This window comes from Gasterosteus aculeatus, chromosome 11, assembly GCF_964276395.1.
Source record: "Gasterosteus aculeatus chromosome 11, fGasAcu3.hap1.1, whole genome shotgun sequence".
Lineage (NCBI taxonomy): Eukaryota > Metazoa > Chordata > Actinopteri > Perciformes > Gasterosteidae > Gasterosteus > Gasterosteus aculeatus.
This window is the reverse complement of record NC_135699.1, coordinates 10,938,937-10,952,744: the sequence shown is the minus strand read 5'-3', so window position 1 is coordinate 10,952,744 and position 13,808 is coordinate 10,938,937. Positions and strand designations below refer to the sequence as shown.

General features: G+C 41.4%; 1 long non-coding RNA gene across 1 annotated transcript in view; it reads left to right on the top strand.

Moving 5' to 3' along the window:
- The window catches only part of LOC144384527 (uncharacterized), a 39,345-nt gene extending 30,022 nt beyond the window's left edge, over positions 1 to 9,323 (top strand). Inside the window, exons 2-3 of the long non-coding RNA XR_013451317.1 lie at positions 3,967 to 4,014; positions 4,123 to 9,323. This is a non-coding gene — a long non-coding RNA (uncharacterized LOC144384527). The remainder of the gene's footprint in view (positions 1 to 3,966; positions 4,015 to 4,122) is intronic.
- Positions 9,324 to 13,808: the final 4,485 nt, after the last annotated feature.

Sequence of the window (13,808 nt, the reverse complement as noted above, 5' to 3'; positions counted from 1 at the left end):
CAATGGAGCTGAAAGCACTGGCTGCTTCATGAGGACTTGTTGTATCTCAGCAAGTTAGAGCTATAATGTGTTTTTATAATGCGCGCCCATCCACAATGGTCTTCGTTTTAGCGCTTTTCAATGTCGTGAAAATGTTACGCTTCCATTCTCTCTCCGAAGCCACAGAAAAGCGCACTTGGCCGTGCCTGCCTTTTCTGGCTTTTGACAGGAAGCTCATGATTTTAAATGTACGCCTCATGCATAATGAATGAGACTGCACAGGATGTGAGGGCAGTGCATCCAGAGAGCACCTGGGCCAAACAAAGATGCCCTTTCTGCCATGGGGATTTGTGCCCTGGTACCCGCTGTCACCAGCTCCCGGCTCGCGCCCAGCTGCGAAGCATTCAGGCGCGCCACGCACATTCATCTCATCAAAGTCGACTCCAAAAAGTGACACTGTCCACTCGGACATAAAGAGCTCTTTATGGCGTTATTAATGATATGCTGAAAGCTGTGGACAAATGTTCGGGGACCAAGTTTGTTAACGTGGCCCGACCGTGGCTTTGTTTTAATCCCCCGCCGGTTTAGTCGCATTCCACGGCGGCAGAGCGTCTTTGGTTAGAAAGCACATCCGATTGTCACAGTGTTGCAGTGTCTGTTTCAAAAGTGATCAGCCAAATAACCGTATCTCAATAACTGCAGGGTTGCAAGGACAAGGAGTTACTTGTGATTATTCATGCCGCTGACCTTTTGTGACAAGTGATCATCAACATGAATCTTGGGGTTGACCCTCGCACATGACACAATCTTGTCTGGTCCTGTTCTGTAGACAATGCCAATGAGAGTGAAAGGAATAATTAGCATCGTCTGGGCTTTCTTTTAGCCTAAGTCTGCACTGATGATTAATGATTAATATATACATCCCACAAGACAAAAAAAAAAAAAAAACGGCCAACAAACAACCCCACACAACAACAATTTATTTGTGAACAAGTGGGTGCGTGTGTATGTGGCGACCCAGCCGACTTGGCATAGGATGACCCAGTGGCATTGTTGCAGTGTTCGCCGCCTCAAGCATGGCAAGATTTATGCTGATGGGGGGGTGTGTTGGAATCCAGGCTCTCTCATCCAGCCCAGCTGCATAGAGAACAAAACCAAAGGCCCAGCTGCAGATATTAGCATGGGCCGTCTCTCTCTCTCTCTCTCCCTCTCTCTCCCTCTCTCTCTCCCTCTCCCTCGCTCTTCACGTCCATGTGCCCCCGTCCCACAACTCTGTCACATGCCCATGGGGCTTTTGTGCCTCACTCTGTTGTTATGCTAATGACTCAGCCCACAAGAGAGAACAAAAAGGGAGAGATGTTAAAAGTTGATTGCAGATCAAATTGAAAGAAAAAAAAAAAGAAAAACAACGGGAAACAAAGAAGGGACAACATATAAAAGAATCCTTAATTAATTATTGAGTTCCGTTTAGAAAGTCAAGTCAGTGTTGACGAACAAAAGCACAAGCGCACTAGCATCAGCACACACACAGACACACACACGGAGGCCCACAATAAATGCAAACACCCTCCCCGGCTTTATGACTTACATGATGACTGGCTTGACCTTTTTTTAACTGTAAATAGTATTAGATGTGAATAAGTCATGCCATTTCCTCTGGGATGTTCACTTCCTTGTATTCTTCTGCAAAGCTGAGACTGACCACATGGCATCAGTTACCAGAGATAAAGTAAAGAAAACTTTTATCACATTTTTTCAGAACTTTGTCAGTTGTCACAAAGTTCGGTATGTCGCTTTTGAATAGAATCTGTAACAAGAGCACAAACGTTTAGTATCAATTTAGCTAAACTACCAGTTGTGCAAAGTGAATGAAATTTACTCCCGACATTGTTATCATTTCCACCTTTCCACTGTGTTTCTGTAAAGCTAGCTTCACGTGGTCTGACCTGACGCGGTCTCGGCATGTGTGTGTTTGCATGTTTGAGGCTAACAGGCAAGGTCTCCTTCAGGCCTGGCAGCTCTCACTGCAGTTCTCTGTGGTCCGACATACGATGTTTGCTTTGCTGCAGGGCGGGTAGCTACCATCTCTCTGGGTAAAGAGTAAGCCAAATTCCCCCCAATCCCTTATATTGTGTCTTTAGGCATTTGAAAAAGCTATTCTTCTGTCAGCACACGCGCTGCAGTGCTTCCACCTTAACCGCGCGCTGGTCGAGGTTTGACTCCGTCCTCGCCACACACACACACACACACACTTACAGATTTTTCCACTGCCCATTCTCCAACTGTTGGCATATTGGACAACTCACTTGTGCCACTACAGCCCTGCTGTATTACCACCATCAGACAGATGGCTGTATGAACGGGGTCTCCCGCTGTGTGGCCCCCAAAAAATCCTGGCATCTGACATCCAGTACATCCCACAAGCACGGTGCGGTGTTTTTAGTCTCCTGACCTCACTTACGGTAAATGTATGCATGTGCGCACCTCTGCCCAGACATGAGTAAAAAATTCCCATTTCTTCAGTCTGACCTTGTCACCAAAATAAGTGAATGCACGTTCACAGTCGTGAAGAAATATTCTCACATGACGCTTTATTGTGTGGGGCAGCAGCACATTAACACACGCGTGCACAGACACATGCATGCACACTACTGTACGCGCACAAGGAACGTGCTTTCCGGTAATGTTTAGTTGACTGAGGTGTTTCGACAGCATGTATGTGCAGTACGGCGTTTCTGGTCCTTCTAATTGTCCCATTCTTTCTGTCTTTCTCTGATTTGAATTCTCACACACTTTCCTACATTCATTCTATATTTTAACTAGCTGCTTCACCTTAAGGTACAGTAGTCAGACATTTAAAGCAACACAATTAGATTAAGCAATTAGACGTGTCACTCATTGACTGTTTATTGACCTTAGATACGTCACAGGGATAAGGAGAAATCCATGTTTTAAAAGCATACTTTGGCTAAACTCAACCCATTTCCTAATCCAGAGGTATTTATCTGTTGGCGTCAGCCGGGGACACTTAAGTCTTGTGGGGCAACGTTTGTCAAAATAAATTTTCCCATGCATGGCTAGTGGAGAGTGACAAGTGTGTATTTAATAAACCCTGATTTGTTTACGGGCTGAGCACTTAGGACCGTGGGCTCGCTGAGCAATGACGGCTTGGACAACGGTCAGATGCACGCTGGGATGCGATGTTACTTTCTGTGTGTACGTAGAAGTAAGGAGGCGGTCTTGATATTCTGCACAGGTTTTGGAGGCGGGCGTTAGACGAATCCTGTGGTACCTCGGCAGGCAATATCTGATACGAGGCCTAGAGTACTAGAAATTAAGGTGCCTTTCCCTCTCCCTCTGGATCACAGTGATACAGATTTGACTTTGGACTTTGCTTTCACGCTGTCGTTGTTCTTTAGACTGTCAGGCCATAGCGGAGATCTCTTAACTGATAAGAGAAGTGGCCTGCAGATGTATTCCGGTAGTTGACAGTTACATGTAATCAGACAAAATGTTAGCTGTATTAAGACAATTGATTTGGTTTAAGAAACAAGAAATCTTTTCTTTAAAGAATTTGACACCATTTCCATCTAAAAAAATGTCATACTTAATCTTGTCTTAATTTCCCGTCACACCACCAACGTCAACATCGAAACTTAAAAGAAATGAAATAATCCTCAATTTCTACAAGCCTTAAAGCCCAGTTAAAGATAACTCTGAGCAGCGTGTGGAGGGCTGACCGCTAAGCTTCCCTTTTTTCCTCGGTAGGACGGACAAACAGGAGGAGATTTACTGCTCTAATCAAAGCGCTGCCGGCTGCTGGAAATTGACCGTGAATGATGTCATCAACCTGTCCTCGCAATGATGTCTTGATTTATAAAGTAAACAGGAAACTCGGGCAAAAAATAAATGCCTTGATAGCCCACACAAAATGTGCAGTGGGAAAGTCTGACCCTGCGTCTTGTTTGTTTCCTTTTGTACTCTCAGCTGGATCTCCGGCGTCTCGGTGAGGAACAGAGGCGGGTTATTACTAAGGTAAATGTCTTATTGTCCACATGCCATCTTTTTGGTGGTATTTTATGAATGCAACAGATGCTGAAAGTAGACATATTTGATCAACTTGGTGTTTTTGTATTTGCATAGCCCTGTTTCCACGTCTGAAGTAAATCGGGTAAGGTCGTGCCTGTATGTGATGGTGATGGTGTTTACATGTTTGTCTGTGCAACATCACCCTCTGAACACCTTCATCCCCTCTGAGCACACAGGAAGCCCAGAATATTCTGCCTTTAGGTCCCTGGGGGGGGGACTCATTTAGTTACTTGCTGTAGGGTGATGGATGGATTGTGGTTAGCTTGCAAAAACAGTCATGCTTTTGGTTTTAATAAACAACTTACAGCCTGGGGGATTTCCCAGAGAAACCCTCGAGAAGCCTTGAGATGAGGACTTTTTTTTCCCCGACTTTTTTGTCAAATTCAAAAATATTTTCAAAACTAATGTGAAATTAAAGGTTTGTTGGGTCTTATTATACACCATAAAATAAACCCTCACGAGGCATAAAATGCTCAAATTGAAAATGGGCTTTTACCAACATTTGGGCCAGCAGTCAAAGATGTCCTGAGGTGGCAATGAATAGATTGTAAATGGATAATGTTTTTATGGGACTGTAGTTATACTGGACTAAGCTTCTAATATTAGCCAGGTTTTCCTGGCAGGAACCCTTTATTGGTATTCAATGATGATTAAAACCCCTGACTTTGTATTTTAGAGAGAAGCAAAGTGTACATAAAGGGAAATTAATTAAACTTTAGCCAGTGTAGCTCGGCGCCACAGAAAGAGTGCACAGCTCCAAAACATGCCAAATTCTAGATGAATCAAGTAAGAGGTGATCTGTCATACATTGCCTCTTTTTGACAGGACATATACAGTTTCGGTGACGTAGCTGAGCAATTGAGACAAATTGGGCAAAATCCACAAAGTAAACACATGAGGTTCTGAGGACTCTTATTGTTTTTGTTTTTAAATCTGGACATTGCCAGGTAGGTTGACTGGTTTTTTCTTTAAACAAAGCGTTTTATGTTTGAGCCCATTTGGAGTCCTGCTTTTAAAAGAGGAAGCGTTAGCCAACATGGTGCCTTGAGTGCACTGCAGGTTATTTTACACTACTCACTCAGGACTCTGGAAAACAAGCATTCAATTGAAAAATTATAGAGGGGATGTTAAAAATAAAAATTGCTTTTAAGGTATTTATTAAAAAACTGTCATTTGAACCGTTGTATTTTGGAGAATAGAACAGTTGAGCATCATTACCACATCACAACAGGCCGGTCCAGTAAACATTGTTATCATAATGACGTTTTTTTCTTCTCAAAGTGGGACTAATTATAACAAACTAGTCACTTCACCAGTTGTAGAAAACAGAGCGGTACGAGGACACGATGGCTGATTAGGCCCTCAACAATGATTGTGGTCTGAATGGCTTCACAAAGCCCAGAGCCAGTTTGTTTAACCCAAACCAATCCAAGCGTGGAGGCAGAACATCACGATTGGAGCCCTCCTGAAAGGTGATCTGGTGGCAGAGACTCGGTCCAAGCGCTGAAGATTGCATAGGATCAAATAAGGACATCCAATAACGTTGTAAGTAATGCAGTAATCATGCATTTCTTTCATAGCAGTACTCATATAGCGCTCGTAAATTACTATTTCAAAATACACAAAAATGTTACTAACTGGAAATATTGGATTAAACGAAAGCCAAGAAAGAGAAATAACAGTTAATTAGAATGAATTATAGGAGTCCAAACTTAATAAACCCATAATAAGCATTCTTAAAATAAAAACAACGATTAAATCATTTTGACAGCAAACCAAAAGTGGGTAATTAATTAAAGTTTCACTAAAGTAAAACTCTCTAGGAATTCTTCATTATAAGGGTGACTTAACTCTCTGTCCATTAGACGATTAGATCTGACAACCTTGTCCTGCACGTCTGCACCAGAAGTGTGGTAATCAGCAGTGTCTTTGCGAACCACCGTATGGATTTCAACCCCGGACTGCTGAGGACTTGCATTGCTCTCATGTGTCACACAACACCTCTGCCAGGACTGTCAGTTCATGTTCCAGGCCACTGCCGCCTAAATGGATGCTGATTTGCTATTTGGACGGGGAATTGTGCAAAAGTTTGATGTATGAATCACTGTCGCTCCCCCGTTTCACACTGTAAGGAGAAACATTAGGAGAGAAAATGCCATCCATGCAAGCTACAAGAAATCCAATATGCCAGAGGTGACATTTTTCTTCATGTATAATCAGTACTAATAAAGTAGACTATTAATCTCTGTTTCTATCATGGATTATTGTGACATTTTAAAATGATCATTCCTACTGAGAGCCCGGAAGTCTGCTGTGTGATTGATCAGTTTGGACATGACATCCGTCAAATATATATATATATATATATATATATATATATATATATATACGTTTACTGGCAATTTTTGTACAAGCCATCCCCTAAAATAACCACAGCTGTGTACTCGCTATTTGTAATGACAAATAACCAGGACTCTGGCACAAAAACAAAAACAGTAGAGTCGCTGTTTTTCTGTCGACACTGCAGGATTCCCAAGCTCATCTATTTGCTCGGGTTGCTGTGAAAGCCCTCGATTACCCAAAGCCTTCTCTGGCGTTGCAATGTTTTGTTACAATCATTCTCAGCACCAACGACCTGCGTATTGTTGAAAAAAGGCATTTCGAAACACACCGTAGACCCTGATGCCACAAAACTCAAACTTGGCGGCAACCACTGCTGAGACCCTGGATTGGTTCACTTTCCAATGAACACATTTGTCGCTATTTGCATTGGTTTGTTCTGAGTGTGTGAGAAAATGACTGAGATCTTTTTTTAGGGGTGAACAAGGTCCGGACAAAGTGTAGAGGTCGGGCTTCACTTTTATGACATGGTTCATGCATCCCAAAGGTTTGTTTTTTACATTAATCTCCATCACTGCTGCCTGAAAATTAAGATTTTTACAAGAAGGTCATGGTTGGTGTGAGGGTGTTAGTAGAGCGGCGTTTAAATAAACAGGTTGTCATTATTTGCCAGAAGTTAGAGATATCAAAAAGTTGCATTTTCTACTGTGAACATATGCAAGGTCAAGGGGAGTGAAAATCGAGGAGGAGAAAAATGAAACATTCTTCTACTGATTACTGCTTTTTTTCACCTTTGTTGTATTTTGTATTCATTTAACAAAATAATGCTAAGATATAAGCTACAGTGGTTCTACATATTATTGCTATACTTGTGTGATCATCGTTTACAGAGTCCTTTCCAGTACAGTGTGTGTGCAGAGGGATTTGTGGGTCTCCTCAGGGGGCATTTTCATTGATTTGTATATTTTCGGTATGGGCAAACCAGAGGAGGTGCCCCCTGGTAATTAGCCAATTATAACAACGTTAATTTTTAACGAAGCGTCCACCAGTGTTTATTTAATTTCTTCATTGTAATGAATCTCAGATGCCTCATGTTTACGATAGCAGAAGTCAATGAACGTTTTTCTAACTTACTTCCCCTCGTGGTAAAGTAAACATATACCTTTTTAACTGTTATTCCACTGGAATCATTAGGACTTTTTCCTGTAATTAAGCAGACAAAGTACACCGATGACACGTCTTCGTACAGTAAATGCTGCATGGCTGAAGGGTTGATGCCAGTGAAATCTAAGTGGACTTTGTGACAATTGGACCAGTGTTGCGTTATGCAGAAATATATGTATATAGCTATTTTCCTTTTGTGACATACATAGAATAGATGAGTGTGGGTGTGAAATATATATTTGACGTCATGCTGTAATATAAATGTTAGAGGTCTATTCTTTGTAAGTAGATTCAAAGGACCTCTCTGCCTTCCTGCCACCAACACTGGTTGGGTTACGCCAAAGGGGCGTATGAAGATTGTTATCATCCGGTGATCCGTCAGAGTAAATGGGACATCTTCTATACACAGGAAATGCATGCATTCCACATGAACTGAATGGTCAAAAAGTCCAGGACGGCTGAGGATAAGTGGTTCATTCTCTGAAGGGACAAATTGGGAAAGTGAAGAAGTATTGTTTGGTCTGCAATCTGTCTTGGAGAGAGACAATGCCTCTTTGATTGTAGTCTCAGTGGCCCAGAGAATCAAGTTCAATGCCAAGGAATCAATAGGCTGTGACATAGGGGGCCCCGGCTTGTCAGAGGTCAAACGAGTGGGAGGGTGTGTTGCGCGTGAGGGAGAAAAAATGGGAAGTAGATGTGTTTTAAGGTCAGACAGAGAGATTTACTTTTTGAAAAAAAGAGAGAATACAACAAAGCAGCAGACTGTTGTAAGTTGTGTCTGACCTCTGACCAGTCATGAAATATGCTTGTGACCATGCTCAGTTTTGACAGGGGGTTAAATTTGCATCAAAACCCAAATAATTAGCCCAATCAAGCGCAGATCCGCCGTAAATACTACCTATGTAGTCGCACGCCACACGTTTTTCAGGTTTCTTCATATTTTCCTACGGCACCAAAGCGCTCCCTTAATTACTTCAAATAATACAACATCCCCTTTATTATATATTTTTAATCTTTTGATAAATACCAGGAATTCTCACTTTTCATGTTTCTGCCACCTTCTGTTTGCTGTTTCCTTTAGTCCTTCATTAATGTGCACATGCAGCGGCGGGGCCCTCTCTGCACTGATTAGATTATGCAGCATTTTTTCCCTGCTGATATTATGTGCTGCCCTAGTGTGTCTGGCCAGGTGTCCTCCATCAGGCTCACTCACTGTAACATTTTTTGAGGTCTTGAGGTCACGATGATTACTTTGTGTCATTCATTGTGCTCCAGGCCAAACTGATAACAGTTTGCTGTAAAAACAGAAAAACAAGCATGCTCAGAAAACTTCACTTTGTAGAAGCGTTAAAAAGTTGGTGTCACGTTAGCGTGGCCTGTTACATTTTAACTGTGTTCCTGGGTTCTGTAAAAAGATATTTTGCGCACTAAAGGCTCTGTGAAAGGCCCTGTATGAATCACCAGTGAATCACCAGTGGTCTGTAGGATGCATCGTCTGAGTATTGGCCGAGACGGAAGCTTAAAACTGTCTACGTCTGAGATTGTTGGCCTCTTGGCCAAAGGGTTAAATATCAGAAAGGAAACGGCTGAATGTTTGATAACGGTGTGTTTGTCTGTCTGTATAATTCCATCTCATGCTGCAAAAATAATGTTGTTTATTTACTTGTATTGTTGCACTGTACAGATGTTCACGTATACACCAATTCATGCATTAAATTATTATAATTTCTTTTTTAATTCAGTGTAAATAAAGAGAAAAGAATATTCTCCAACTCTCTTGTCTGAATGCTTGTGTTTCTTTTTACTCTTTATTGAGAAAAACGCCTCAGTAGATTAATGTGTCCTGAATCCCGTCCGTGAACGGTGCTTTCCCTGATAATAAAACTTGACGGGTGAGGGCTCTAATTGCACCCACTTACTGTACAGACTACGGTATGTGGATGGGTGTGTACATTCAGAAAACAGGTTTAATTATAGTGAATGTGTGTGTTTTGTGTTATAGTATGTTTATTGAGTCATATGCAGTGCAAATGCAAAGACTGGCCTAAGGGGAAATAAGCTATTTTTTTAACATGATGTGTGATGTGTGACAGGAAGGATTTGCGGCAGGAAACTGCCAGTGAATAAAATGTGTGCTGTGTAAAAATACAGGGTCAATTTGATATTTTTCCCATAAGCCGGGGTCCAAACGAGAGTGCCGCCACAAAGGAAGCCACAGTTTATCCTCAGTGCACCCAACATGTAACTAAACGCCGGGTCGGACTGTAAGTCTCAGCCGAAGCAGCCGCTGGATCAAAGGCTGATTATTTTGACGCTACGGCACGAAAACATAAACTCGCAAACGTGACCAGCTGACTCATGAGGCTCACATTGATTCAGCAGCCTAATAGCTGAGAATGACAAATATTTGACTTATCATTGGCTGTGTTTGTTTTTCCTACAATACCTATGCAATCTAGGTTGGTCGAACATTTGGCTTGGCTCAAACTGGATTTAGTCACTTTTGCCGCCTTTCTCTACGGGACGTATTTCCTGATCAGCAGATACTCAGATAATAGGTTTAACTGTCAAACCACAATAGGGTAAACTTTGCGGGACTTGTGGAGAAATGCTTCATTGCACTGTCGTCCGAAGGCGGAAATGTAAAACACATGAAACACGCAGACTGCAATTAGTCTAGGAGCTGTGGTGGGCTTGGGGGAGGTACGGCTCGTTTTGGTGGTGAAATATCTTTAATTTAGTGGACTCTCGGGTTAGGTTCATTGCTCCAAACAGGGAATTCCTATTTTCTTAATATAATTCGTTTTATACGAATTAACAAACTTCTTATTCTGCCCTATTTTCACATTTGTAATTCCGATCATGTTTGTATTGCTTTTCACGCTATTAACCTTCCCTAACACAACATAACCTATTCATACATATTACATTGTAAATTATTTTCTTCGTGGCTCACCTATGAGAGTAGATTAATGGCTTGGCCTCTGTGCTGACATGTTAATTACACTAAAAGGAAAACACAACTTGAGTTGGCACCTTATGTGGGGAAAGCTAATAATTGCTGAGCAGACAGGTAAATTCGTGGACAGATACAAACGTTTGTCCCTAGTAACTGAGTGATATGATAGCAGTAAAATTACGCCGTAGTCTGCACAAACCCAACTGGAATCAATAATCTACCGATCATACATTGATATTTGCTACAAATGAATAAAACCAGAAACAAAACCCCTGACATTAGTCAATTATGAACAGCTGAAGCGCTTCTTAATCTGCAGTTGTCAAAAGCACAGCGTTGCAGTAATGTCCTCTATGAGTTGAGAAGACTGTGCTGAGTGACTGAAGACCTGCATATGCTTCCATACCGTTTCCTTATCTGACGAACCCTCGCCAGGAATGCAGGAGTCATTCCGTCAGAAGCGGTGGAGACCAAAGGCTGTCTGAAGTTTATGCAAAGGAGCCGTTAGTCAGATCCTGTTTGATGGAGTTCCGCTTTGGTGCCTGACAGGAAAATTGTTTGTCCCCTTTTTCCAAGAGTAGAAGGCAAAGTGCAGCCACTTCAAATGAATGTCTCACGTGCATCTTCATACAGTTTGTTCAGACATCTTTGTGCAGATGACACGTCCATTTTTTACGTCATCTTTATTATAATTTTATTATAATTTTTTTTTTACATTTTTACAACTATGCTCCACAGCTGCTGCAGAAAAATGATGAAGAAAGAGCAGTTTTGACAGCATGTTCTCACAGGAGAGCCAGTAATTTAGAACCAATAGATGGACCCGATAAGTTGCATAGTCCAGCCCACATCCAGCACAGCTCTTCTTATTGAGGTCATTTGGTTGGCATTCCTCTGAAGGAATGGGCCTCATAAAAAACATAACCGATTGCTCAACTTTGTCACAGGATTGTCCTTTTACTGTAGCAATTCTCTTGTTAAATTATACTTGTAAAACAGTTGTAATCCTTTGATGCTGGCATTTAGCTGGGATGGTTATTCTGTTTGATCAAACTGGTCCCATACAAGTTAGATGCTCCTTTTTGTTAGATATTGCTGTTATTCTAATGTGCAGTGACCTTTTGGATATATTGTTTCAGTGTCATGGTAGAGTAAATTATCATTTTGTCATACTGTTTTTAGCATTTCATTTTGTATGATTAAAAACATGTTTCAAAAAACATTATTTACTGTAATACAGTGTATTATTACAGTGCTTTTGATGTCATCCAAAGGTCATCCTGTTTTTTTTATCTATGTAGCTTTGAATATTCCCACTCTATAAACATCGTTTTAATATGAAAATATTAAAACATTTCTGTGACATCTGTCTGGGTTGAAAGGTAATTACAGGCATGTTTACTAATTACTAACTGGAATAATATTACAAATTGTTTAATCCCGGGTGAGGGTACCTGCAGGTGATTCGATGCATATCATGACAGACAGGTAACATATCGCGAGCATCTGAGGGGCCCCGAGGATCAGAGGAGATGACATGAGCCATAATCCTGGGATCAAAGACACACATTCCAGGATAACCGGACCCGTCTACAGACATGGTCTCTGACCCTCCACCTGCAGCTCGTACGTCACCACCTCTGTGATGTCCGGTTTAAACGTGCATAAAACAAAGACTGCAAGACGCTGATATCTATGATACTGTATCTAGGAGTCAACATTTCCTTTTTTGCAAGCCTGAAGCAGGAAATGCTTTTCAAGGCCTGGTGGCTACAGTGTCTTGATCATATATGCTGGGGAGATTTGGATGTGGTCTGCAATCCACCGCTGCCTCCCAAAGTCACTGTGAAGTTAGTGTGCACATGTATCACGGACACAATTAAGTCACAGCTTTATGACAATTACCATAACGTGATGTTTGTAGGTGTAAGTAGATTACGCTTTTACCTGATTTCCGTCAAAGCCAACCACAGTTTGCTTTGTTCCATGGGTAAGAAAATTAAATACAGATAACTATCAAATATCCTTCATGACTCACGCTGAAGGATATTGTTTCCAGACCATAGAGTGCAGTTATACAGGTGCACAGAGATGCCTGATGACAGTTTTCAGTATCCGTTGGTTTAAAAAAAAAATCAATCAGCATATTTATCTCCTGATCTTGAGCTCAGAGTTAACCACTGTAATATATTTGCTTAGCTATCAATCAAACAAGGTCGTTGCCTGTGTTTGCTCTTTAGTTGCGTCTTTTCACCCCTTGTGTTTCCTTGTTTCATTGAAACCATTGAGTGCATCTTCTCTCCTGTAAACCATTCAATGCAATAATGTTATTTAGTTTATTGTGCATGTAAATCAGGCGTAGTAACAAAACATACCAAACGCCATGCTTCAAATGAAATGATCAATACACGACTGTTAAAGATTCAAATGAATGATTACACGTGAACGTTTAAACATTAACCGAGTCTTTACACTGGGAAAAAGAGGGAAACAAGTACGTGGCATGCCAAACGGACAAACATTTACATAGACAAACATGGAAACAAATCATGCACCTGTTCCTACATTGTCTCACTGAATCTCCACAAAGATCGGGAAAAGTAATAGCCTTTCATCCCCCGACTGGATTGCAGATAAATTGAATCCCTACACAGTGAAAGAATTATGAGCTGGCTGCTGCATCAGCTCTCAAATGCTGCTGATCACTCCCCCAGGCCATCAATCACTCTCGGTGTACATAATAAGTGGGCCCCGGAGAGCGGGAAGCCGGCTACAAGGTGAAAGTCAACGATAAAAAGAGTTCTGCGGGAGGCAACCTGAAACCCACCTGACAGCAAAGTGGAGTGCATCTCCTCATTTATTCGTCCGACCCGGCTGCCCTCGCTGGCGATGATAAAAGCCTCCAGGCTGTAATGCTTTGCAGCCTCTGATCTAAAAGCCAGTCATGGATCCTTTTTTTTTCTTTTTAATATCTAACATATCTAACATTTGTTTTTGTAATTTAGATATCAGTATATCATGTGCATTTATTTTTCATGGACAATTGGATTATGCTCCATATTGGTTTCACACTGGCACAGTTAAACAATTACACTACATGTTTTTTTAATCATTTATTTCTAATTTATTAGTATCAGCCTACTGGTGGCCTAACTGCAATAAGCGAATATTTGCAATTTATCAGCCGGGCAGATTTATTGGTCCATCTCTAAGCAAATGCGTACACTCTTATAAACACAGAGAACCTTTGTTTTTCAGCAGCTCCCATCTGGGTCCA